This window comes from Tamandua tetradactyla, chromosome 16 (assembly GCF_023851605.1).
Source record: "Tamandua tetradactyla isolate mTamTet1 chromosome 16, mTamTet1.pri, whole genome shotgun sequence".
Lineage (NCBI taxonomy): Eukaryota > Metazoa > Chordata > Mammalia > Pilosa > Myrmecophagidae > Tamandua > Tamandua tetradactyla.
Genome location: NC_135342.1, coordinates 58,143,634 through 58,170,864, shown reverse-complemented (window position 1 = coordinate 58,170,864; position 27,231 = coordinate 58,143,634). Strand labels below are relative to the sequence as shown.

General features: G+C 36.2%; 1 pseudogene; it reads left to right on the top strand.

Annotated features, from left to right (window-relative positions):
* Nucleotides 1–10,428: 10,428 nt before the first annotated feature.
* Nucleotides 10,429–10,672, top strand: LOC143660334 (diphthamide biosynthesis protein 3-like; annotated as a pseudogene).
* The last annotated feature ends 16,559 nt before the right edge of the window (nt 10,673–27,231 follow it).

Genomic DNA, 27,231 nt, shown 5'->3' with positions numbered 1-27,231 from the left:
AAATGAAACTATACTGTGGATAAGCAAAGCATATTTTGTTCCTCTTCCTTATTACTGTTACCTGACAATGTCAGAGTGATCATAATCCCTAGGATTTTAAGCAGCTCTGAATGTACTTCTTAAGTACCCAGGCAGCCAAACAGGAAAAAAATAAGACATCTAAGGTGTCTTATAAGGCTTCTTATAAGAAGAAGACAGTCATTCTTTTAATTGGATTGTGGTGGCTTTCAGTGAGAGGTCATTTTGAATACAGGACAACCAAGTCAAGAGAAGAGAACTTAGAGTAACTTTAAGAGCTGGATGGGGTGCACATACGAGATGATCAATGGACTCCAAAAAGGATAAACCCCCAAAACCCACACTGCAACACGTTATAATCAAACTATCAAATAAGAAAAAGGGAATCCTAAAAGCAGCAAAAGAAAAGCAACGTGTCACATATAAGGGAGCCACAAAAGGATGAATTGCCAGTGTCTCATCAGAAACCATGGATGCAAAGCAGCAGTGAATGACATAAAGTTCTAAAAGCCAAAAATAAGCAAGAATTCTATATATGGCAAATCTGCCTTTCAAAAATGAAGGAGAGATTAAGACATTCCCAGAGAAACAAAGGCTGAGAAAGCTTACCACAACTTGACCAGCCCTATAAGAAATGATAAAGAGAGTTCTGCAGATTGAAAGGAAAGGACACTAGACAATAGATTGAAGCTGCATGAGGAAATAAAGATCTCTAGTAAAGCTAATGTCATGGACAAGAACTACACAAATTGTTCTTGTGTAGAAGGAGGGGTAGAGGGTATAGGAACATAGCGTGCATATACAATTGAAGCTAAGTTGATATAGAAGCAAATGAGAGAATTATAGATTTGGGATGTTAAATTTAAACCCCATGGTAACTATAAAGAAAAATAATCAGAGCATATGCAGGCTCACAGAGACAGAAATGTAGAGTACAGTTTATGGGGGTGGTCAGGGGAGGCAGGGGAACAGAAAGTTAATGCAAAATGACTGTAAGATTTCTGTTAGGGACAATGGGATAGTTTTAATAACTGAAGGTGGGGAAGCTAAGGTATTCTTGTAAATATAAGCAATTCCACTGAATGATGTGCTTGGGAGTGGCTGAGAACGGAAAGCTTATGCTGTATACATGTTTCCACATCTCAAAAAAAAGATGAACAACTAAAGACAATAAAATGCAATGCATTTAATAAATCTTGGATGGGATCTATTAATAGAAGAGAAAAGGCTCAAAAGAACATTATTGGGAAACAAAGAACATTATTGGGACATATGAAAGCATTGGAATATAGATTGTAAGCTTTATATGAATATGAAATTTCTTGAACTTGATAAATATATTTAAGGTGTAGATATACATGGCAGTATTAAGTGTTAAAGGAGCATGATGTATAGAACCTACATTTAAGTGTTCAGAAATGGATGAATGGGGTTTACATTATTTTTGTAACTGTCCTGCAAGTTTGAAATTATTTCATAATTAAAATGAAAACTTTTTTAAGTAGAGGAAGCTAGAGGTCTCTTTATTCTGGCCCATAGAAGGACAGAAGAAGTCATCATAAGAAGGTGGAATTGCATGAGTGTGTGTGTGTAATGCATGTGTAAATATACAAACATTTATGCACTTATATATATTAACATATATATGAAAAATAGCCCTTGCAAAATCTCTGATCATAGTATTTCCTACACCAAATTAAGAAAAATACAATCATATTTTTTGTATGAATTTGACTGATATTGACACACTTGAGTTTGTCGATCGATACAAGTGCTACTGTCATTTCTGTTGAAACTCACCAAGGAACATCAGATGATAATGCTGCTGCTGCTGATAATAGACAAAAATGAGCAATATTAATTGAAAACTTCCAAGGTACTTCCCCAAACCTTTATGACTAATACTCGATTTAGTCTTTGTACAAACATTTGATTTAAGTGCTATATTATTCCATTTCATATTTTACAGATAAGGAAGCAAAGACTCATACAAATTCACTAATACACCTAAGGTCACAGAGTTAGTAAAAGTTATGATTGTGTTCTGTGAAAAACAGCAATTCACACTGGGACCTGCTCAGAAGGATTTGATAATCTTTCAATACAGGGGACAGCATAAGTAATTGTTTAATAAATTGAGTTCTGGTGCTAACAACTCCAGCTTCAAATCTGCCTTAACTGTTTACTTGCCACGTGACCTGATGCAATATAACTTCATTTTTTTACCCTCGTTTTCCCTATTTTTTTAAAAACGAGACTCATAATAGTAGTTTCAACTTCGCAGGAAGCATACTGTGGCTAATATCTAAATAATTTGACATAAGGACTTATGGTGTTAAACGGTAGGAAAAAAAGTTATAGCCAGGATAGCTTCAATCCTAGATTCATTTCATTTTAGCATTATCTCTTATTCTGGAGGAGATTTGAAAGACTCTGAATACCAAGATGCAGAAATGGTATTATCTAACAAAATGCTCAGTTTTCTAGACTGCTATGATAACACAATGCCATGAGCTCCTTGAAACAATAGGAATTAATTGGCTCAAAGTATTGAGGCTAAAAGAGGTCCGAAATCAAGATATCAGCAAGACTTGCTCTCTCCAGGAGTATTTGAGCTGGCTGCCGGCCATCTTTGGGGTTCCTTTGCTTGTATCTCCACCTCCCATCACATGTTAATGTCTTCTCCTTTCTCTTCCAGGTTCTCACCGACTCTCAGCCTCTGGCTCCTCCCTGTGATTTTCTCTTTGTCAAGTGACCAGTTATCCAGATTAAGATTCACGCTCATTCAGTTGGGCCACACCTCAATTAAATATAACATCTTCAAGATGTCCTATTTACAAGGGGTTCAAAACCACAGGGATATGGACTAAGATTGGGGTATGTCTAAATTAGGGTACATGATTCACCCTACCACACCATGTGAGCTATGACACAGTAGAAAGGTCATATGAGCTCTTTAGAAGGGCTTATCATCCAGGTGTTCGAGATTTTTGAGGAGTTATTAAAAATTCAATGGGAATCCCCTTTGTTAGTACATTTTTCTGAATGTTCATGGGACCTGCAAGTAATCAATCAATCTTCAGCCCTAACATAAGAATCTGCAGGTTATAAGACCAAGAACCTCCCCAGAGTCAGACAGATGTTTCTCTCTGCTCCACATGATATGCCAATACATGAGGAGACGAGATCATCAAAGCCATGGGGAGGCCCCCTGTATCCTTTCTTGCCTCTGGACTTTCTGACTGACCAGTTTTCTGCAGTATAAGTCCATTGTCTTCATCATGTTCTGGAAAGTAATGAGTCACAGACAGGAATACGGACATACCAAGGTTGTCTATGGTCTATCTGTAACCCCATCTATAGCTCTATTCACCTGCAGGACACCAATAGCTCTGAAACTTCAGTTTGTGGGCAAATAGTAATGTAATATAAAAGCAAAAGACAATTATCTTATTTTATGAAGCATGGGCCATTTAATTTTTGTCTGAATGAGATAACTTGCTTTTCGATATTTCAGCAGTAGTAGAACGTACTCTTATTGAAAATAAATTGAAATTCTGCTTTGTTCTAGTCTACAGAAAGTGCTGTTCTTCATTGATTTGCTAGCTGTTATATATATATAGAATTAAAGATCTGAAAATTAAAATATTTACCTTACAAAGAATTCACATCTCTGTTGATAGCTAATATAATCAGTACTTACTATATTTCAGACTTCTGCCACTTAACGTTATTTAAGCTATTCAACAATTCCACGAAATAGTGGAATCATCTCCATTGCAAAGTGAAGAAACCAATCAAGAGAATTGAAGTAAGCTGCCTAAAATTAAGCAGGTAAAAATGGCTCTTTATGATTAGGCTTTTTGGCTTTCACGTAATTGTCTTATTGCAAATTTGAAATATGCACTAATTTTTTTGTCATTTGTATTTCCAATATACATGGTCAATAGAATTGGCAGGTCTTGCTGAATCCATATTATTGCCATAATAAATTGGTTAAACCATAGAGTTTTCTTTCTATGTTAAATAAAGGTAATAATCCCTGTCTTTCATAGCCCCAGAGATACAGCAAAGACCAGTTGAAGTAATTCAGCATTTCTTTGGGATGTCTTCTATATTGATCTGGAACTTTAGGAGAGGTCAGGAACGACCAGAGCCCTGCTGAAGTCCTCCCAACTCCTCTCCTCCACCCACCACAGCTCCTCTTCTAACTGTTTTACATCCCCGTGTTTAAAAGCTTTTTAAAAAGGCACTTCCAAAAAGAATAAATGTTTCAAAATGATCAAAACACTTGAGATGACACATGTGAAAACATGCTTTATGGTATACAATAGGTAAGGGATTTTTATTACTCCCCAAGTATTACCATAAAAATGAGCCATGCTTTCGTTCGGAAAGAAGCAGGCCAGTAATAGAAAAAGCACTGCTTTGGGATCAGACAAAGCGTGCTTGTCTCCCTATTCTGCTGCATGCTAAGAGTGACTGCATAAATCACTTAAATGGTTTTCTCCTCAGCAAAATGGGAATGAAAAACCATTCCACATAGGGTTCTTTTGAGGATTAATTGTACTGTTGTCTGTGAAGTATCTTGTACTGTATCAATTATATCTGTTTTTATTCTGTACTCTTTCATATTAATGCTTTTTCATCTGCAAAATGGGAATAATATTACTATGTCTACATATTGTAAGAGATAATACATATAAATGTATATAGAAAAACATTGAAAGACTCACAGTCTGAGTAACTCTATATATAAAAGAGTCCTCCTTCTTGAATTTACCTATAATGGGCACAAGATATGTGACCAAAACATTGTAATACACACACACACACACACACACACACACAGAATTTAATGTTGACAGTTAATAGCACAATTCAGATTTTTCATAATATTCTTTTCTATCCATTTAACATTTCTTTCAAACGCAAATGCTATTTCAAAAAAAAAGAAAGCTATATTAAATAATTTGTATCTATGCTGTTAATTTGTTCCATCCATATACTGCATTCATCCCATCCTTTTGTCCACACTTATGTTTGCTAATGGACTTTGTATTACTATCTATTGCTGCATACCGGATCTCTGCACATTTAGCAATGTAAATTAGCATGTATTTATTAGTTCACAGTCACTGTTGGTCAGGAATCTGAGCATAGCTTAGCTGGATCCTTTGTGAGGTTGATGATCAAAGTGTTGACAAGGCCTTGGTTCTCAACTGGACACTTAACTGGAGTTGAGCCCATCATTTCCAATCTCACTTGCTGTATGGGCAGTTTTACTCCATCTTGTGGGTATATAACACAGGATTGTGCGTTCTTGCTGGCTGTTTTTGTGTGTGTGTGTGGACTGGGGAGGGGAGGGTGGTCCTTCTCCAATCTTTGAGTCCTCCTCCAGCTCCCTGAAACATGTTTCCCTCCAGAGTTCACAATACTTCAGCTTCTTCAAGACCATGAAAGGAACTGTTTCTCTTTGGCTGACAGGACCGAGTCTTATATAATGTGACATCATCATGGGATGACATCTCATTACCTTTACCACATAATGTAACATAATCAAGGGAGTAACATCCCATCGCTTTTGCCATATTTTATGAATTAGAAAGAAGTCACAGCTCCTTCTCACAGGATTATCTAAGGATGTGAGAGTCCAAAGGCAAAGATAATTTGAGGTCATTTTAGGGTCTGTCCACCATCTCAATGAAGCAGAGATATAAGAAGCTGTAAAAAAAAACTAATTAATTAAAAATAATGTGGGCTTGATTTCTTTTTAATTCATCCTTTGTTAAAACAATATGGTAGACTTATAAAACTAGATTCATGCAATGGCTGAGTGCATTTGGGAAGATTCAGTGCTTAGGCATGTTTACGTATTATGTGAAGTCCAAGTACTATATATTTATTCCATGGAAAATGCTGCTTCCCTATGGGAAATGGGAAAAGAAATCACTCATTTTTCTTTTTCTCTTAAAGAATCTCAGAACTACTTTTGAAAACTTTGAGTGTTTGCAGATGTAGCTGACAAATATTTCTCATCATAAAAAACAGTTGATCTTGAGGGATAATGTTCACCTGATAACAATGGTAATTTGGTTTGGGAAGAAGGTTAGATGATACATATGCAAAATTTTACATATTTGTGTTTTTTCAGGGTGATTTAAATGTTTCTATAATGAGCTTTTTATTCACAACCATAAGAAAGTAATTATCTTTAAATAATTACATTGGGAGATGCAAAGTAGTTGAAGGAAGGAAAACATATTTATAACTCACATATTTGTAAAAAAGAGAAATGCTCAGTACAGCTGACCAGTTTACATCCCGCCTGCAGGGCAGGCAATGTTAATATGGATTTACAACTATGCCGAGAGGCCCCTGTCCAACACAATTTTCAAGGTTCCCTTGTTGCTAGGTCAGTAACGTTTGCAGATCCCTGTGTCCAAGACATAAACCATATAGTGACATATAATATAAATTGAGAGAGCTAGAAGGAATTCTCAGGTGTAAATCACAACCTAAAATGAAAATAATAAAACATAATTTGAAAATACTGTATTTCTTAAACTCTTTCCCCCAAATATTGGATCCTCCTGTTCAAAATCAAACATCTGGAAACCCTAAACCAGAATGCGTTCATGTGGTCATAGCCTCCAAACTCTGACATTTCCAAGGCCCTAATTTACTTTCCCGGTCCAGAAATTACATTATATAGTTAGTTGCTATTGCCCAAAATGTAAGAGAGAGGTTTTCAGAATCAAACAATACTGAATTCTCGAAATCATCCAGTGACTAACTGGGTGAACGTCTTAGGGGAAAGCTGAACTGTATAGAGTATCAAGAAACTGAAATGGAGAGCTTTTACCAGGTGTAGGATTCCGTCCATACCCAAGTCTGCAATAAACCTATACCTGGGAGAGCAAATGCCCTGCGTTGACACTGAATTTGGATTATGGAGGCATCAAGGACAAGGACTTGAGTTTCTTGTGGGCAATTCTGTTCCATACTAGGATACATCTCTCTCTCCTCTCTCCTCTCTCCTCTCTCTCTCTCTCTCTCTCTCTCTCTCTCTCTCTCTCTCTCTCTCTCTCACACACACACACACACATACACACAGTGTTTGAGATATCTTTGTTACAGAGAGGTAGAAAATATCAGAACTACATTTTTATTTGTTCTACTTAGGCTAAGCATGAGTATTCATTAAACAATGATATCTTATTCATTTGGAATAACATAAACTAATCATTCCCTAAAATGCATACTACAGATGGATGGCACATCCAAATTTAAGTTCTAAACTTATTTGAATTCAATCATTTTGGCTGAAAATTGTTTTGGAATACTTCATGGTCTTATTAAACATAGCATTGTTAATTTAAGAAAACCTGGAAGACAGAGCTTCTTCACAGATGTTGATTACAGTAGAGTGTCCCATTGCTCATTCCACAAATAAATGGGAATTAATTATATTTCAGATTTGTAGAATTGATTTGTTGCCACTCCCTGACTCTTAGTTGGACAACTTTCCCTCCTTCATTAATGTCATGGTGTCTTTTGTATAGCTTTTAATGTAATGTTTCTAATATTCCTTTAACTGGAAAAACAAATAGGTGATCTACTTTGGGTATTGAATAAGGGAAAATAAAATAAAAATAAGCATACTATTAAGCAATGCGTAAATGCTACAACATTTAACCCATGTATGTCTTAACATCAGTATTAAATATCCAACTTTTGTATCTTTATGATTTTGTGTGAGCAATAACTATATGGAAAGTTGTAATATATCTTTTAAAAATATATTATAATTAAAATATATTATAGCTTTATGAGATAGAAAGATCTCAAATCAATAAACTAACCTTTCACTTAAAACCCCTGGAAAACAAAAAGCAAACTAAACCTAAATCAAGGAGAAAATAATAAAGATTGAAACACTGGCATGGAAGTTAATGAAACAGAGAATAGAAAAATAAAATAGAAAATTGATGAAAGCAAAAGCTGTTTCTTTGAAATGATGGTGAAAATTCAGGAAGCTTTAGCTAGACTGATTAAGAAAACAAAAGAAGACCCAAATTGCAAACATCAGGAATGAAAGATGGGACATCACTACCAAATTCACAGAAATAAAAAAAATTAAAAGGAAATATTATAAACTTTATGCCAAAAAATAAATAACTTACATGAAATAGAGAACTTTCTAGAAAGACAGAGACTGCTCAAACTGACACAAGAATACAAAATCTGAATAGACCTATGACAAAAAAAAGGATTGAATTAGTAATCAAAACAAAGAAAATATTAGCAAACTGAATCCAATAACACATTATAAGCCTTATATCCTATGACCAAGCAGGATCTATCATAGAATAGAACAATGGGTTCTCATTTGAAAATAAATTTATGGAATACTCCATATCAATTGAAGAAAGGGCAAAACCATTTTTTAAAAAAAATTTTTAATTTTTTAAATTTTTTTATTAATGGAAAGAAAGAAAAAAAGAAAAAAAAATAAAAATAAAAAAAGAAATTAACACAACATTTAGAAATCATACCGTTCTACATAGGCACTCAGTAATTCTTAACATCATCACATAGATGCATGATCATCGTTTCTTAGTACATTTGCTTCGGTTTAGAGGAACTAGCAACACAACAGAAAAAGATATAAAATGTTAATATAGAGAAAAGAAATAAAAGTAGTAATGATAGTAAAAAACAACAGCAAAAAAACCCTATAGCTCAGATGCAGCTTCATTCAGTGTTTTAACATGATTACTTTACAATTAGGTATTATTGTGCTGTCCATTTTTGAGTTTTTGTATCTAGTCCTGTTGCACAGTCTGTATCCCTTCCGCTCCAATTACCCATTATCTTACCCTGTTTCTAACTCCTGCTGGACTCTGTTACCAATGACATATTTCAAGTTTATTCTCGAATGTCTGTTCACATCAGTGGGACCATACAGTATTTGTCCTTTAGTTTTTGGCTGGACTCACTCAGCATAATATTCTCTAGGTCCATCCACGTTATTACATGCCTCATAAGTTTATCTTGTCTTAAAGCTGCATAATATTCCATCGTACGTATATACCACAGTTTATTTAGCCATTCTTCTGTTGATGGACATTTTGGCTGTTTCCATCTCTTTGCAATTGTAAATAACACTGCTATAAACATTGGTGTGCAAATGTCCGTTTGTGTCTTTGCCCTTAAGTCCTTTGAGTAGATACCTAGCAATGGTATTGCTGGGTCGTATGGCAATTCTATATTCAGCTTTTTGAGGAACCGCCAAACTGCCTTCCACAGTGGTTGCACCCTTTGACATTCCCAACAACAGTGGATAAGTGTGCCTCTTTCTCCACATCCTCTCCAGCACTTGTCATTTTCTGTTTTGTTGATAATGGCCATTCTGGTGGGTGTGAGATGATATCTCATTGTGCTTTTGATTTGCATTTCTCTAATGGCCAGGGACATTGAGCATTTCTTCATGTGCCTCTTGGCCATCCGTATTTCCTCTTCTGGTAGGTGTCTGTTCAAGTCTTTTTCCCATTTTGTAATTGGGTTGGCTGTCTTTTTGTTGTTGAGTTGAACAATCTCTTTATATATTCTGGATACTAGACCTTTATCTGATATGTCATTTCCAAATATTATCTCCCATTGTGTAGGCTGTCTTTCTACTTTCTTGATGAAGTTCTTTGATGCACAAAAGTGTTTAATTTTGAGGAGCTCCCATTTATTTATTTATTTCTTCAGTGCTCTTGCTTTAGGTTTAAGGTCCATAAAACCACCTCCAGTTGTAAGATTCATAAGATATCTCCCTACATTTTCCTCTAACTGTTTTATGGTCTTAGACCTAATGTTTAGATCTTTGATCCATTTTGAGTTAACTTTTGTATAAGGTGTGAGATGCGGGTCTTCTTTCATTCTTTTACATATGGATATCCAGTTCTCTGGTCTCGCGATGCCGGACTTTAAGGCATATTATGAAGCCACAGTGGTCAAAACAGCATGGTATTGGCATAAAGATAGATATATCGACCAATGGAATCGAATAGAGTGCTCAGATATAGACCCTCTCATCTATGGACATTTGATCTTTGATAAGGCAGTCAAGCCAACTCACCTGGGACAGAACAGTCTCTTCAATAAATGGTGCAAAACCATTTTATCAGCAGAAATGTAGAAAGAACATTGACAAAATCCAACAGTCTTCCTGATGAAAGCACTCAGCAAACTACTAATAGAGAGGATCTTTCTCAACTTGATAAAGGAGGTCTCTCTATCTATCTACATTTAAAAACAAATGAACAGGATGTCCAGCCTGGCCGGTGCCACCAAGGTGAGATCCATGGAGGTGGGTGTCCTACGGTGGGGGCAATAACCCTTTTGTTGGCCCCAGTCACAATGGTGGTGTTTCGTGACGAGGTGGAGAACTTCCAGTATGACGAAGACTTGGAGACATATTTCTACCCCTGCCCGTGTGGGGATAACTTCCCCATCACCAAGAATGATTTGGAAAATGGGAGAGACGTGGCAAATGTGCCCTAGCTGGTCTCTCATTATGAAAGTGATTTATGACAAAGATCATTTTATGTGTGGCGAAATAATCCTGGCACCTTCCACCAACAAAGAATTAGTTAAATGCTGAAGAAGGTGATAGGAATCTAAATCTCGAACTACTGAGAACAAACCAAGATGGAAAAATCGAATGCAAAGTTACAGATCTCTTCACAAGGACCACCTTTTTGTGGTTTGTTGTTCTGTTAGATTGTGGATTCTTTCATCAACTGCTACATTCACCTTCAATTAAAGAAGCAACGCACAGCATGACATACCTGGATTTCATGCATAACATTTTGAATTGCAAGTGTTCTTAAGTTTCCATCCAAATTTTTTAAAAAGGTAATTTCAAATCAGTATATTTTTTCCTCTCAGTTTCAACATTTTTATATCTTAAACCTAATTACTTCAGTATCTGATAATAGAATTACCTACCTCAAAGTCATTAGTAGTCCTTGACAAAAAAGGGATTGTATTTTAAGTTGGTTATTAAGATTATTAACATTAGCTCATTCCTTTTAAATTTGACATCAACCTGCTATTTTAAATTTAAGAAAATAAGTCTCTCCTCATTTCTGTCAATGTTAGAATGTTGATACTCTCCTAAGCGTACGGTGCTGGCTGTGATACTAAAGAGAAAATATAGTGAGGTCATAATTTCTCCAGAGTAAATCTCATTGCTATGTGGGATGCTGACACCCCTGAAGTAATCCACAGCTGCTTTGCAAAAACTGGTCTCAGAATCAGTGGCTATTCGAATGAACAGAGCAGGATACATGATAACTGACCTAAATGAGCTGCCTCAAACTCAAATGTTGACGGTTTTGTAGGTATTGATACCATGTTAACTCCTTCTGCTGAGGATGAATTTCCAACAGGAACAGACACCCTTGACATAGTTCTATTATGAACTCAGAAGAACGGGAAGAAAAGTTGCCAAAGTTGAAATATCCCAGGAAAAAAAGAAGCATAAACAGCACTGGCAACCAGCGATGGGTGATGAATTGCAATAGTCGGAAAGATTTTGTGTCCAAAGCAATTGAATCACCAAATATATTTGTGAACTACAAAAAAGAACCATCAGAATTCAATCTAACATTAGATCGAAAGTAAAACCAGGGTCGTTTTATTTATGACTAGAGTCCCATGTGACATAGGTACCTTACTCATCCCAACAGATATTTCTGGAACCTTCCTAAGAAACAATTTGCCGTCTAGGCTCTACTTCTTACTAGCTTTTATAATCTTTAATAATGCCAGTGGATTCCTATCTGTACAATTAGGTGAGTGGATCAGATGATTTCTGAACTGTCAGTTCTGTAATGCCCGATTAGATAGCTTGCAGGCACTGAAATGGCATCTGAAAACTTTGTAAATTCAAATTATCTAAATTATGAATTACAGAGAAAGAGACTCTACTCTTCAAAAACTTCATGTTTACCACACTTGGATTTGAAAAATATAAAGACAGCTGTTTAAATGGTTCTACAAAACACTTTAGTGTACACCTCCAGTGTATACCTCCTTGGATATTTTTTGATAACTTTACATATTAATTTATTACCCAGATAAACTTCTGGTGTGGTAAATAAAGTCAGGTGAGTTTTTTTTTTTTAATTAACAAGCAAAAACAGTCATTTTATTCAATGATGAAAAGACTGAATATTTTCTCTCTAATATCACGGAAGAGACAAGGGTGTCCACTCTCATCAGTTCTAGTCAACATTGTACTGATTGCCCTTGTTAAGGGACATCGGGCAAGAAAAAAGAAATAAAAGGTATCCAGATAGGAAAGAAATGTGTAAAGATATTTCTATTTGAAGATGACTGATCTCATGTACAGAAAATCCTAAAACAATAAAACTTTTGATCAAGTTCAGCAAGGTTGTAGAACACAAGATCAACATACAAAAAAATCAATTGTATTTTATAAACTAGAAATGATACTCCACAAGTGAAATTAAGAAAAGTGTCCTATTTCAATGCCATCAAAAGGAGTAGAATACTTAGGCATAATTTAAAAAATCATACACTCTGAAAACTACAAAACATTGTGAACAAATTTTAAAAAAGACCTAAATAAATGCAAAGACAACTCATATTCATTGATTGTAATACAATATTTTAAAGATGGCAAGACTTCCCAAGTTGATCTAATGATTCAATGTAATCCTTCCTAAAATCCACCTAGCTTCTTTGAAAAAATTGACAAGCTGATCCTAGAGTTCATATAAAAATTTAAAGAATCCAGACACACCAAAACAATCTTTAAAAAGAACAAAGTTGGAGATTCATACTTCCCAGTTTTAAAATTTACTACAAAAGCACAGTAGTCAATTTAGGTTTTGCTGCATGGAACTGGCGTGTGATAAATCCTGATGTCTCCCCCTCCTTGAGAAATACTTAGCACTTGAGTAGATATGGAGGAAAAGGGTGTCCTACATTCTTGGCCACACCTGCCAAGAGTAGAGCTTCTGGCAAGCTTACTTGAGAAAATTAGGGGACTACAGACTTGCTTTCTTACTGAGATTTAATAAATTTTCTTGACTAAATGTTTCTTCATTTGAGGTGTGTCCTTAGGACTCAACTGTTTTCTGTGTTGTCATTTTTCAGTGGTGGTTGTTTTTAATGTTCCGCAGTTATGCTTCACTTACTGGGGAGAAGAAACAGACTCTGTTGCACAGCCATTTTCTTCCCTAATTCTCCTAACATTTTTTGTTTGTTTGTTTTGTTTTAAAGTCTGGAGTACAGAAAAATGGGAGCAATATTTTCAAGATCATACAGAAAAGATGAATAACCTGGGAAAAAGAAATTGTGGATTTTCAAAGAATAATAATACCCTACTCAAATATGCAAATGGATTCAGTTGCTTTTGGAATACATTCTCTGCCTAGGCAGTGTGGAAAAACAGGCTTGACACAACAGTGATGCTGTAATTGATTTGATGGATTCTGAGACTGATTTAAAACTCAGATATGTTGCATTTTTAAGTGCCATGAAAATATTGTCATCAATTTAAATGACTGTTTTTCTAATTAAAGTTAATAATTTTGATCTCTGAGCTATGTACTCACACTTAACATTTTCTGATATCTCTTTCTAGAGTTTAATCCATAAGAATATCATTCTATTCTATGGCTTGACAATTACCCTATGCTGATCATTCTCCAGTCTCAAACTTTGACCTCATCCCTCAACATCCTCTATAGGTCTTCTTTCCTGTTTTTCCAAAGATATTTATGGAAACTATAGATTTTCACTGCCATGAACCTAGAGAAAGCTCCCAAACAACAAATCACATTCTGTCCCCAATGAGCTCCAAACGTTGGAAAACTGCCTGGCCCGTTGACCAAATTTAAAACCTGGTAATTATCTTTTACTCATTTTATTTCTTCTTTATTTTATTATGCTACCCAGATAAAATTGGCTGCAAAATCATGATTATTCTTTCTCCCCAATATATTCTCATATTTGTTTTCTTCTCCACTTTGTCACATCAACTACCCAGATAGAAAGTTCATTGCTTTTCTTCCAAAATATTGTAAATGATTCCTCTTTGATCCCCTTTTCTCCCCATTTTTCTTCTCCAATATTTCATGAATACACTGCCAGAGCACTACATACTCTCCATCACCTGATCAGAGGCATTTAGCAATTCCCTATCATTTAGAGATTTTATTAATTTCAATTGTACAGAGTAATAGATGTGCTCTGTTTTCAGCGCTATAGCAGTCACCAGCACATGCAAAGGCAGAACCAAGATTGTCTCAATTCTTGGCAAGAAATGTCCCAAATTCTGCTAAGTATCCTCCACCTATTAATCCAGCTTCATTTGTCACAATTCTATCCTATATTTCCAATTTCAAAATGAAGCTGTACTATTCAGTAGGTATCAACTCAACAAATTTATCAAATTATTGGGATTTTTTTTTTGTTTTAGTTTAATGTAATTTTTTGTGTTGCTATTTTTTGAGAGAGGAAAATGGTCCTCATATAATTTCAAGAGAAATTCATTCAGGCTTTCTGAATGGCAGTTTTAAATATGCATATGCAAGAGAATAGCCTCATTCTCTTCAAAGAAATAAAAAGTCATTTCTGAAAATTTATATTCTGGAAATAATCAAACAAGTAAGTTTTTATAGAAGCATATACGTTTATGGTCATTGCGATTTTTTTCTTTTTCTTTTTTTAATGTGTGCAGGCATTGGGAAGTGAACCTGGGTCTCCAGAATGGCAGGTAAGAACTCTGCAACTGAGCCACTGTTGCTTACCCTCATTGTGATTTTACTCATGATACTGGACAACTATAAATGGACAAAATTTTAGCAATAATGTGTGGACTAAATGGATGATGGTATATCCGGATACATAAGAGATAATGTAGATATATTAAACTTGACATACAATCTGTCGTTTATTGCATATGTTCCAAGGAAATAGCATGTTTGCCCAAAATGATGTCATTTTATGTATAATCTACCCATATGCACATGTGCATATATATACATATGATACGTAATTCCACACGCTTTCACCTACATAGTGAAAATTACTCAGTAGTAAGGTTGCAGGTGATTTTTTAATCATTTTTATGCTTTTATATATTTTCCAATAGAAGAAAACAGTTACTGTTGTTGAAAATATAGGAATGCACCTGCAATTTAATTAGGTGGCATTAAATAAAGCATCTATTATAAATCACATAGGCAGAAGCAGAAAGTCATGCAAATCAATTCAATGCACAGCAGGCAAGATAGAGCTCAGGAGTATTACATACAGAATTAAAATGTAATGTTTCTTTTGAGTTGTTGACTGTTTCTAAATAACCGTGAATGTTGCTGCTGGAGTAGCAAACAGTATTAATGCTGACATCAATTGGAGAGTGATGGTGAAGATAAGCGGGTTGGAGTGAATCTCAGGAATAAGAATGCCACACGTGCACTCCACCTGCATCTCAGCTGTGAATGAGTGTGTGCCAGGGACAGTCCACATGTGCCTAAAGAATAGTTACAACTAGGCCTTAAATCTCAGGCACATCTTCCTCAGACAATGACAGAAGTAACAACAACCTAATTTGAACCTAATTTCTTTCCCTCTTGGTGCTCTCCAGTTTCACCGCTCTTAACCTATTTCAGGTCTCTCCCAACACATAATATGTCCTGCATAAAGATAGGAATCATGTCTGCTTTACTCAGTATTGCTCCCTTTCACCCCAATGACTGGCACAAATCTTGGCACAGGATTTCCTATCTTCAGCAATACTGATGTTTTGGGACAAGCAATTATTTGTCTTGGGGCCAGAGGCTGTATGTACATTGTAGGATGTTTGTCAGAATTTCTATCCTCTATCCACTAAATGCCATAGCACTATCCCAGGTGTGATAATTTTCTCTCCAGACAATGCCAATGCCTTAGGTGAGAGCAGGGGACCAAATCTACCCCCATTGGCCTAGCACACAGTGAATGCTAAAAAATACTCACCAAAAATAGTAAATGATTTGAAAGTGAACGCATGAATAATTGAGTGAATGAACATATATCCTTTTTTCTTCTTCTGGCTAGGACCTTGGTTTGCTACAATTGCCCCCCTACTTCTATATTCCAGTGTATTTCCACTAAGTAGACCCAGAAAGGTAGGGTCACACCACCTTACCACCTGCCTTCTGCTAGTCTTTCTTGTGATCTCTTGTGAACTTTGCAATTCTTTTGAGTCACTGGGTTTAATGCAAATTCAAAAAACCGTTCAAAGACTACCCTATAATGTTGACTGTCAGACATTGCTGCCCTTACAATCAGTATCTATAATTAAGTGCACATATAGACTTGAAATTCTACATGTATCTGGCCTTTCCATTTTTCTATGCCATAAAACTTTCTGTCATCTCTTCAGTGGCATGAGTTTGGTTTCTTTCATGTCTTGAAATCTTCATCATTACTTTGATGTATCAATGAACTGTATATGTAATACCATTTCATACATATGAATCATATTAGCTGCATGATTTTGAGGATAAATTTTCTGGCAACATAGAATCTTATTATTCCCATAAGGAGCATCGCAGTTCTAGGGTTGCACAATAATTATTAAATTCAAAGGGCGCATCGCATTTCTAGGGGTGCACAATAATTATTAAATTCAAATGAATCTGAAATGCACATCTCTTGCTCAGGGATAACCCAGCATTTCATCAATAAATCTTCTGTCTTGAGCTGTATAGTTGACCTCTTCTAGCCATGTTTTGGCTACATCATCCTAAACCACTCTGTATGACTCATTGGACCAGGGTTGGGATCCAAGCTATTATTTTTAATGGATATATCGTCTGAGAAACAGTCATGAATATCTCTGCTGCTTACTTATCCTATAAAAGCAGGAGATGTTGAACAGCTGTTTTTTCGTTGTTGTTTTAAAGACTGGATCAACAGGAAAAGTAGTTACGCAGAGAGGGAAAATTAAGCAGCTTTTAGGAGGAGCAGTGGATACATATGGGGAAAGTACTACTGTTTCAGTTTATGATTCCAAAGCCTTCTGGAAATCCTTGGTTTTTCTGAGAAGGGCAATATCCTTATAATAGATTTCCTTTTTATTCATTTTGGTCAGTATACTGGGCAGAATAATGTCTCTCAAAATTCTCTATGCCCTAATCCCTGGAATCCTCAATTACGTTGCCTTACATGGCAAAAAGGATATTTTTAGATGTGATTAAGAGTATGGATCTTGAGATGGGTAGGTAATTATGGATTATTTGGGTGGACCACATCTAATCACATGAGTTTATAGAAGTTTAAGAACATTTTAAGAACATTGAGTTAAAGAGAGCCAATGATGGAAGAAGAGTCAGAGAGATGTGATGCCAGAAGGGCTCAACCTGTCATGGCTTAATTTTCCCTCTCTGCATAACTACTTTTCCTGTTGATCCAGGCTTTATAAAAACAACAACAACAAAAAACCAGCTATTCAACACCTCCTGCTTTTATAGGATAAGTAAGCAGCAGAGATATTCATGACTGTTTCCTGCCATTTCAGGCTTTGAAGATGGAGAAAAGACGCCATGAGCCACGGGATACCAGTGACCTTTAGGTCTTAGAAAAGGTAATAGAATGAATTCTCCCCTAAAGCCTCCAGAAAGGAAAACAACCTTGCTGACTCCTTGATTTTAGCCTTGTGAGACCAGTGTCCAACTTCTGACCTACAGAAATATAACTCAATAAATTAGGATTGTTTAAACCACTATTTATGGTAATGTGTCCCAGCAGCAACAGAAGATGAATATGGTCAATTTATACTTATTTCTGCTAGTTGAAAAAAAAAGACAGTCAGCAATAAGGTATTTAATTGAAGTTTCAGGTAGTCAAAGTATATTCTCTGCGAATCGACTGAAAGGTGATATTCTAATCTGGGCTGTAATTTTCGCAGTGAAGAAGTTCATCACCTTGAATGGTAATCAGTATCATAATTGCTTAATGCTAATGGTATGGTAGACAGATTTTCTAAAAAAGACACCTCAGAGATGTCCTACCATCACCCTAGAACTTGTGAATATGAGCTATCATTTCTATGGTTGTTTTATATTATGTGGCACAGCTGATTTGAGGAGATTGATTGGGTTGCCTGATCTAAGCCTAATGGACACTTAAAGCAAAGAGCTTTCTCTCCCTGGTGGCTGAAGGAACAAGCAGGGATTTGAAGTTTGAGATGAACTTGACACTGTGTAGCTGATTTGAAGACATAAGGGATCATATAAAAAGGAATGTGGGTGGCCTCTATGAGCAATAAGAAGCCATGGCTTGAGAGCCAACAAGGAAAAAGGAGCTTCAGGCCTACAGTTGCAAGGAATTAGATTTTACCATCACACTGAATGGGTTTGGAAGCAGATCTTTCCCTCAAGCCTCCAGATAAGCACCCACCTAGCAGGCACCTTGACTTCAGCCTTGTGAGACCTGAAGCAGCAAACCCAACTGAACCCACATGGACTTCTGACCTACAAACACGTGAGATAACAAATGTATGTTGCTTTAAAAGGCTAAATTTGTGGTAATTTTTGATGCAGCCCTAAACAAACAAACAAAAACTATTACAGATGGTTACAAAGCTCCTCCCTAATACCTGCTCAAAGTCTCCTATTTTGGTTTATGGGCCTCCTACTTACTACTATAGTAGTCCTTAAGACTGTCCCCTGAGGGAGCATACTAAGCAGACCAGTTCAAAAATCCCTGCTGACTTACAGAAAACATTCATCGTGAGCAAGAAATACACTTTTATTGTATTCATCCACTGAGATTTTGAGGATATTTGTTACTTGGCATAAACTATCCTTTCCTGACTGATATACCACTGTGTGATCTTGAGTAAATCCATTAATTATCAAATCCATTAATTATTTTTTATCTACTCCTTTGTTTCTTCTCCTTTTTCTCATTCTTCTCTTCCTTCTTTTCTTCCTCCACATCTTCATTATTGCTTTTATGATAATAATAATAATAATAGCTACTGGTTTTTACCAGTTACTCAATACAAGGTCCTTAAAAATACTGTATTTGGCATTATCAGGATGAAATTGGGTTTTAGTTTTCCTTAGTAAAAGATTTTTAATGTTCTGATTACAAGTTCTTTCTTCTGTGACTCAATTTATCCATCAAATAGAAATAATAACACCTACTTTATGGGACTGTTTGAGGAAAAATAAATCGACACAAATGAAGTGCTTGAAACGCTGCCTGACACATAATAACTCTCCAGTATAAAGTCACTTTTAGTAAGGTCTAACAGGATTTTTACCATAACCCCCTAAGGTTAGTGCTATTCTCTCTATTTTATAGGCACTGAAATTGAAACTAAAAAGTTTAATATTTTACCAAAAGTTATACTTGTGATTCTGTCTGATTCCAAAAGCCGTACTCATAACCACTTTCTCATTGTTCTTAACTGCCTCTGTTCTTAAGACTCAATAAATTCCTTTCTCCTCACAACAACTCTCATGCTTCCACTAAATCATGCCTTCACTTCTGGATGAAATCACCTAAGCTCCTTCTTTCATTCTTTTTGGGATGAACTCCCAAGTTCATCACCTCAGTGTAACCTAAGCTCATCACAAGCTCAAGTATCATAGGATAAACAGACTCTAGATTGTGTGTATAATAAGCAACATAGGAAGCTTAAAACTATGGCTTTATTATTTTTCTGCCAGATATGGGGGAATATGTGCAGGCTTCTTTGAATAACCAGAAAATTATGAACAAGACAATAGGAATACCAAGTTCCAAACTAAGCTCTGGCACTCACTCACCGTGCGTCCGTGGACAAGCCAATTTATTTTTCTGGCCACTAGTTTGCTCATTCATCAAAAGAGGAGAGTGAATCAGTGGGTCCTGTTTTGACTCCTCTGAAACTATCAGCAATGTGCTTACTGAAAGCCTTGCTTTCGCTTCTCTGTAGCAGTGGCTCATGAGAACCTAATCGGGGAAGATGCTCAATTTTGTGCTGTGCTGAAATCAATTGCACCAGAAGGAAGAGGCCATGTAAACAAGGGCCTACTGTGCTTATTTTTCTGACAAAATATCCCAAAGTGTGAGAATTCAGAGACTTGGGCTCTGCTGGCAATCAATAAAACATGAATGCATCCTTCTGAATGCATTTTCTTCATCCCCTCCAGGTTCCTGTAATGAGGAGATAATGAGCTATAGACATAGCCAGGAATGCCTGGAAGCTTCTTCTCATATTCAGTTTGTTAGAGGAACTTTTGCAGCTGAAAAGCAAACCATTTTCAAGGGACATTCTGCCCACTGGGTCACACTCCAAGCTTAATTTCATGGTATTTTTGTTCAAGAATATGAGGGTATCTCAGGGGCCTCTCTAATGGGTGTTAACTGTGTTATTGCCTGAGAAAATAAGTCTTGACGCTTCATTGATTGTTGTTTGTTTGTCAAATTATGTCAAATCGTTATTAAGTCAAATCATGATAAAAAAGAGAACCATGGGACACAACTTTATAAAATAAAGGCCTTAGGGTCACTGTTTTATCTCACGTATATTTCTTATGTGTTTCCTCTCCACTTTTTCACTGGCTTTTGTGACACAGTCTTCCTTCCTTTTTCCTTTGTGTTTCCAATAACTACTGTGTCTTGAGCATCATATTTGTCCAGACTGTGGTTGAGGATTACCCGCAGTTCTCTCTATCTTCTAAAACAAACTCATAGGTCAATGGTGGTAAAAACTTTTCATCTCTTCTCAATACTAATCAACTGTGGCTGCCTGGAAAATAATCGTGAGAAGAATGGCAAAGCAGCTACAGTTTTCAAGAGGGAAATGAGATTGTATTTGGTAATGATGGTTTTTATCATTCAAAAAGGAAGACCTGCTATATTCAGTATTTGCTATCACTGTCATTGAAATAATTCCAGGGTTACAGGGAAAAGGAATGGGGATAACCAGTGTAAGATATCAAATTATGCATATAGGGAAGAAACAAAAATTGAAGACTTGTTAAGCATCACTCAAATTCCACTCCTTGAATGCATGTTTAAATTCAGATGAAAAGAAAGTAGGTCACAGGCCATATAACCTGAGTTGAAATCTCAATTTAGCCACCTACAGGCTTGTGACCTAATGAAAATCTTAATTGTTTCAATAACTGGTTTTCTTCCTCTGCAATACGGGGGCAATATTAGAGCTCATCTCATAAGATGACAGATGATTAAAAGCGTATCAACTGCATACAAGGTTTTGAGTATCAAAATGTAGTAAGTTCTTGTTATCATTGCACCATCATTGCAATTTTGAGTCCTACTGTTTGTTTTACTGTCACTGTTAAGAGGCGTTTGTGTGTTTCTATTTTACCTTATTTACTTCATAGATTAGGTTTCAAGACCTGCCTCTATGCTGTGTATTTGTCCTTACACATGCAATGAGGGTTTTTCACATTTTTTTGAAAAGGTCTATGTGAGTATGTTCACCTCATCACCCTCCACTTTGGTGGACCCTAACTTGCGGGCATCCACCTTCTCAGCATCCATCATGCGCAGCCTGATATGCAGATGTACCAAAGGCAGATCCTTGGTCACCACCATATTTAACTCTTGAAATTTTAACAAAACATACCCCTGTTTCCAACAGAGCATACATGCCTAAAATTTCTTGATTTCTAGCCAATGGAGGAACTTGATTTCCCAACTATAAATCTTAACAGGAGCTTCTTTGAAAATAAACACTTCCTCATTTAGATTCGATACTCATATCTTGGTTAAATTTATTTTTTAGTGTTTAACCTCATTATAAATACTATGTTTTCATTGTTTGTGCTAACTATGTTTTCATTGCATGCACTAATTGTCCTTTTCCTCTTATCATCGTAGTGACAGGTATGACAGTTAGGTGAACAGAATTAAAGTAGCAAAAAAAAAAATAATTCAAATATTATCCTTAAGTATTGGGGAGGCAATTGCCATTAAATAGTTTCTTCCCCCTCTTTACTTGACTGAAATTACAGTGATAAAACTGCATCTTTATGATGAACCAAAAGGACAGGCTCAAGTGCTTTCACAGTTCCAACCTGAGAACCTCATTTAGGAAGCCTTCTCCCACCTCTGAGTTCCTAGTGCATTTTATCTGTATCTCTCACAAAGCAGTGATCCATGCTATCTTGCATTATATATGTTTGTCTGCATAACCTGTTACTCAACTTTCCAAATGATTAGTGGCACCTGAGGTATTCATTTAACAGGCAGCCCTGTTTTTAGCCCTTTCCTTAGAGATTATGATAGAGTGGGTTAGGTTGGGGTTTGGGGAACTATGTTTATGAAACATTCTCCCTATGGATTTCAAAGTACATGGGATTGCTGTCTTCTTTAAACATTAGAATAACCAAGGTGCTTTGTACATTTTATAAGCTTCAGTGTTAAGTTTGTGTGCCCTTCAGCTCATTGAAATTTTCTGGAGTAAAATAATAACAATAATAACCACAACAATAACAGCTATAATTTATTATATACTTACTATTTATCCCATTCGTTAGACACATTACTAGATCTTATAACAAGGTACTAATTCAGAATGTACGATCTCCAGGTTAGAGATATGGAAACTGAGGCTCAGGGTAGGGGTGATAAGTGCCTCATTTCATGCAATTGATAAATAGTCAAATCTATCCTTAAATCTAGGTCTGCCTGACAGCAAAGCACCTATGACTTGCGAAGTAGATTGGAAATGTTTCCCCAGCCACCACCGCTTGCCCTTGTTAACATTCTCCTTGAATGACCTACAAGATCCTTAACTTCTCACTGGCATTAAGTGTCTCTAATGCTCCCAGTTTAAAAATTGAAATACACACACAAATAATTCAAGCAAATAACTTGATATAGTGGAGAACATTTGGGCTAAAATAACCCTCCCCTTTCCAACTAGTTTAGAAAACCATCATCATTTTCTAGCAGTACTCTCTGGTCTTTATATGGTACATGGTACATTGAATATGTTAGCATATCGCCAGCTCTGCCATTCAAAAGAAAAAAAATCACTTTGAAATTGCTGCAAAACCAGCATAAATGCAGATTTAATTGGCTTTGCCTCCCAAATAACCTCCTTCTTGCCAGTTTTATTGCCATGGTTGGAGAAAAATCTCTCTCTGGTATCAGTATAGTCATTATTTCCATTAACAGCTTTCTTAATTTGTCAGAATCTTAAAGGTGTTTATTGGCAGACTAAGGCCTGTGTGAGTTGTCTTTAATGAAATTATTTCATCCCATGGAGGTTTAGGTAAATAGATGGCACCTGATAGATGATTAGCTACCTAGTCATTTCAGAGAAAATCAGATTTGGAAATGCAGTTATGCAGGAAGGATCTGTGGAAGGTTCTGTTGTCTCATGGCTTGGGCCCTTGTGAGCTGCACTCAAACTGACAAGTTCTCTGCAAAATTTGTATAAACGGGAATACTTCCAGTCTGCCAATTCAGCCAGCCAGATTCTCCTGGGGAATTCATTGAAAGCCTACGTGGAAAAAAAAAAAAAAGAAAATCTTTGTAGAAGTTTCCAGTTTGTGGCCTGCCATAGTTACTTCAGACTTGCCCATCCCCACAGTTGCATGAGCCAATTCCTATACATCTCATAATATTTTCTTATAAAACCTAAGATAATGAATAGATAGACAGATAGATAGATATAGAGACAGACAAATTTCCTGTCTTGATCTCCAACATCACTGCCCTGGTTTGAAAGGAAGTATGTCCTCTAGAAAAGCCATGTTTTAATCAAAATCCCATTTCATAAAATGGCAGAATAATCTCTATTCAATACTGTATGTTTGAATCTGTAATTAGATCATCTCCCTGGAGATGTTTCCCAATCAAGAGTGGTTGTTCAGCTGGATTAGGGGACATGTATCTCCACCCATTTGGGTGGGTCTTGATTGGTTTACTGGAGTCCTATAAAAGAGGAAACATTTTGGAGAATGAGAGATTCAGAGACAGCAGCGAATGCTGCAGCACCACGAAGCAGAGAGTCCATCAGCCAGCGCTTTGGAGATGAAGAAGGAAAACGCTTCCTTGAAGCAGGAAGCCCAGAGAAGAAGCTAGCAGATGATGCTGTGTTTGCCATGTGTCCTTCCAGATGAGAGATAAACCCCAACCGTCTTCACCATGTGCCTTTTCAGATGAGAGAGAAACTCCAACCGTGTTCATCATGTGCCCTTCCACTTGAGAGAAACCCTGAACTTCATCGGCCTTCTTGAACCAAAGTATCTTTCCTGGATGCCTGAGATTGGACATTTCTATAGACTTGCTTTAATTGGGACATTTTCTCAGCCTTAGAACTGTAAATTGCAATTTATTAAATTCCCCCTTTTAAAAGCCATTCTGTTTCTGGTATATTGCATTCTGGTAGCTAGCAAACTAGAAAATCACCTTATACAAAACCTCATTCCCATCCCCATCAGCACTCCCTCCAGCTACACTGGGCTTCCCTGAGGACTTTGAAAATTCTCCATTCCCTATTCTTTCCAATCTCTACCTTTGCTCACATTATTGCCTATTCTGGGGCACCCTTGTCCCTCTTCATTTGGCTTATTTCTCATCCATCATGCCTCAGGGAAATGTCACGTACTTAATGAGGTTGTACCTGGTATTCTATGGAATGGCCTACTCTCCATTCTTTTTTGTTTTTCCTTAAAGTTTTTGTTGTAATAAAGTGACTGCAACTCAAAATTTCCTATCTTAACTACTTTCAAGTTCCTCACTTGTTTCCTTTATGGCAGTAGCCAGCAAATATTTTCTGCAAAGAGCAAGAGAGTAAATATTTTCAGATTTGCAGGCCATAAAGTCTCGTTGCACATACTCAACTCTAGCACTGTAGCCTGAAAGCAGCCGTAGAAAATACATAAACAAAAAATTTGGCTGTGTAAAATATCATTTTTTAAAAATAAAAACAGGTAGATGTTAGGATTTAGCCCACGAGGATATTTTGCTGACCTCCTGCACCACAACACTGATTATGAATTATAATTGGGCTATTTCTTTTGTTTTATCTTCTTTTATTGATAGGATACCTATTGCAATAAAAGTTTAATGAGGACCAGAGTCAAAGTTTAGTTGTTCTTCATTGTATTAGCACTGAATATAATAGATGCTTAATAAATATTTGTTGAAAGAAGCAATTGGTTCAAGCTTCAGTTGTGATTAAATATTTAGCCTTTAATGACTTACTATATCCTGCAGAATAAAGTCCCAATTCATGATTTATGTGCTCTCTCAACCTCCTGACCCAATGAAATCTTTACAGTTTCAAATCTAACTATGACCTGCACAAGAGCTGTAGCTCTGTCATCTACTTATTTTCCATATAGTATTTCTTGTACAATAAATAATATACTAGACACTCTGTTAGGCGCTAGAAGACAATGACCTGTTTCTCATGGAGTTTATAATCTGATGTCTCAATGACCAGGGACTTTCATTTCTCTGTGTTTGGCATGCTGTTTGGAATGGTTTCCTTTGCCTGAAAGTCCATGATATTATATTCACCCAGTAATCTCCCATTGTCCTTCTCAACTGCATTGTGGAATCACTCTGAAGCTCTCCCAACACATCCCTTCATCCTCTAAGTTCCCATAACACTCAATTCATATCACTACTATACCCCATGCCTCACTGGGCTACAACCACTTCTCCAAGGGTGTGTCTCCCCAACTCAGCAGTGATTTTTTTGGTGGCCCAAAGGGGCAAGTCTAACATTCTGCATTTTATCTCCAGAACCAGCTACAATGCCTGTAAAATAAAGAGTCCCAAATAAATGTTTAACTGATGAATCAGTGCTGTTATTTTACAGAAAGATTTTCATTGGTGCTCAGTTATGTGGGCTGAATTTGGCAAAATTTGATTAGGATACTCAAAAATTACTGTTTTGATTATAATCAAATGCCTATTTCTATGAGTCAAATGTCTCTGAATTAAAATTCTTACATGTTACCTAATGCTTGTCATATCCTTATTTTTCACTTTTATAAATCTTTAATATGAAATGTTATTTGAAATCCATTGTTTTGTCTGGCATAACAAATGGGGATTTGGCCAAGGTAGAAAATTGAATAAGGCAAAATTACATAGTTACGTCTTTCAGTGGATTAGTGAAACTGACTTGATTCCATGTTCTCTGGTTCAAAATTGGGCCAGGCTGCTTTTATTTCAAATATATTATATTATATAACTTGCTGCATAGGATCAAAATTTTTGCTGATTCTTTTGATGTATCCATTTGAAGACTTAAGTTCTAAACATACAAAACTATGACACTTTTACAAGTCAAAATGATCCTTTTAGCAAAACCATAAAACAATGTTTATACATAATGGCTTCAAAATATTTGCCTTGCAAACCTGTCACTTCTATACGAAAGAACTCCTAACCCATGCAAACCATCTTAGCTTTAGAATGTGAAATGCCTGTGTAAATTAAATAATAGAGTTTCAGAAAAAGTACAGGTTGGTTCGTAAGCAAGTGATAGAAAAGTTGCAGATTCTGGATAGTCTGCTTAAATGGAAAGTTTTCAAAGAACCTCATGAAATTTATAGCAAACATTCCAAAAGACAGCAAATATCTTAAAGCACATGGCAGAGCTTAAGTTTTGTTAACTTTTGTCAATTTCCACTTTTCCCAGAACATATGTTACAAATAGTTTTATTAACAAGTGGAGGAGATGCGACTGTCCAAAATCTGTGGTGTGATTAGTGATACTGAATGGCAGGTTTTGTGTTACTCATGTTTGTTATATGCTTTCTCAAACCATCTGCTACCTTGAGCTATGTTTGATTCAGATAATGAGAAATAGTGACAGTTAAGGTGTACAATACCACTATAACTGTAACAGTTCCCAGGATTTTGGGTTTGGGTTTCTGTTTATTTGAGTGTCACAGGCATAACTGAGCAATGTTGCCACTATTTAAGAAACAAAACCTAGTTATTATTTTACTCAAATTTATTGAGTATATACTCTGAGCCAGGTATAACTCAAAAAACTGTGGTTACTAATATGGACAAAACACTCTGTCTATCAACAACAGGCTTATAGTCTAGTGAACAAGACAGACATGTAAATAATAAAGTGTGATACGAGCTAGAACAGAAAGAGAAAGTGAAAGTAGCCCTTCCAAGATTGCGCTGGAG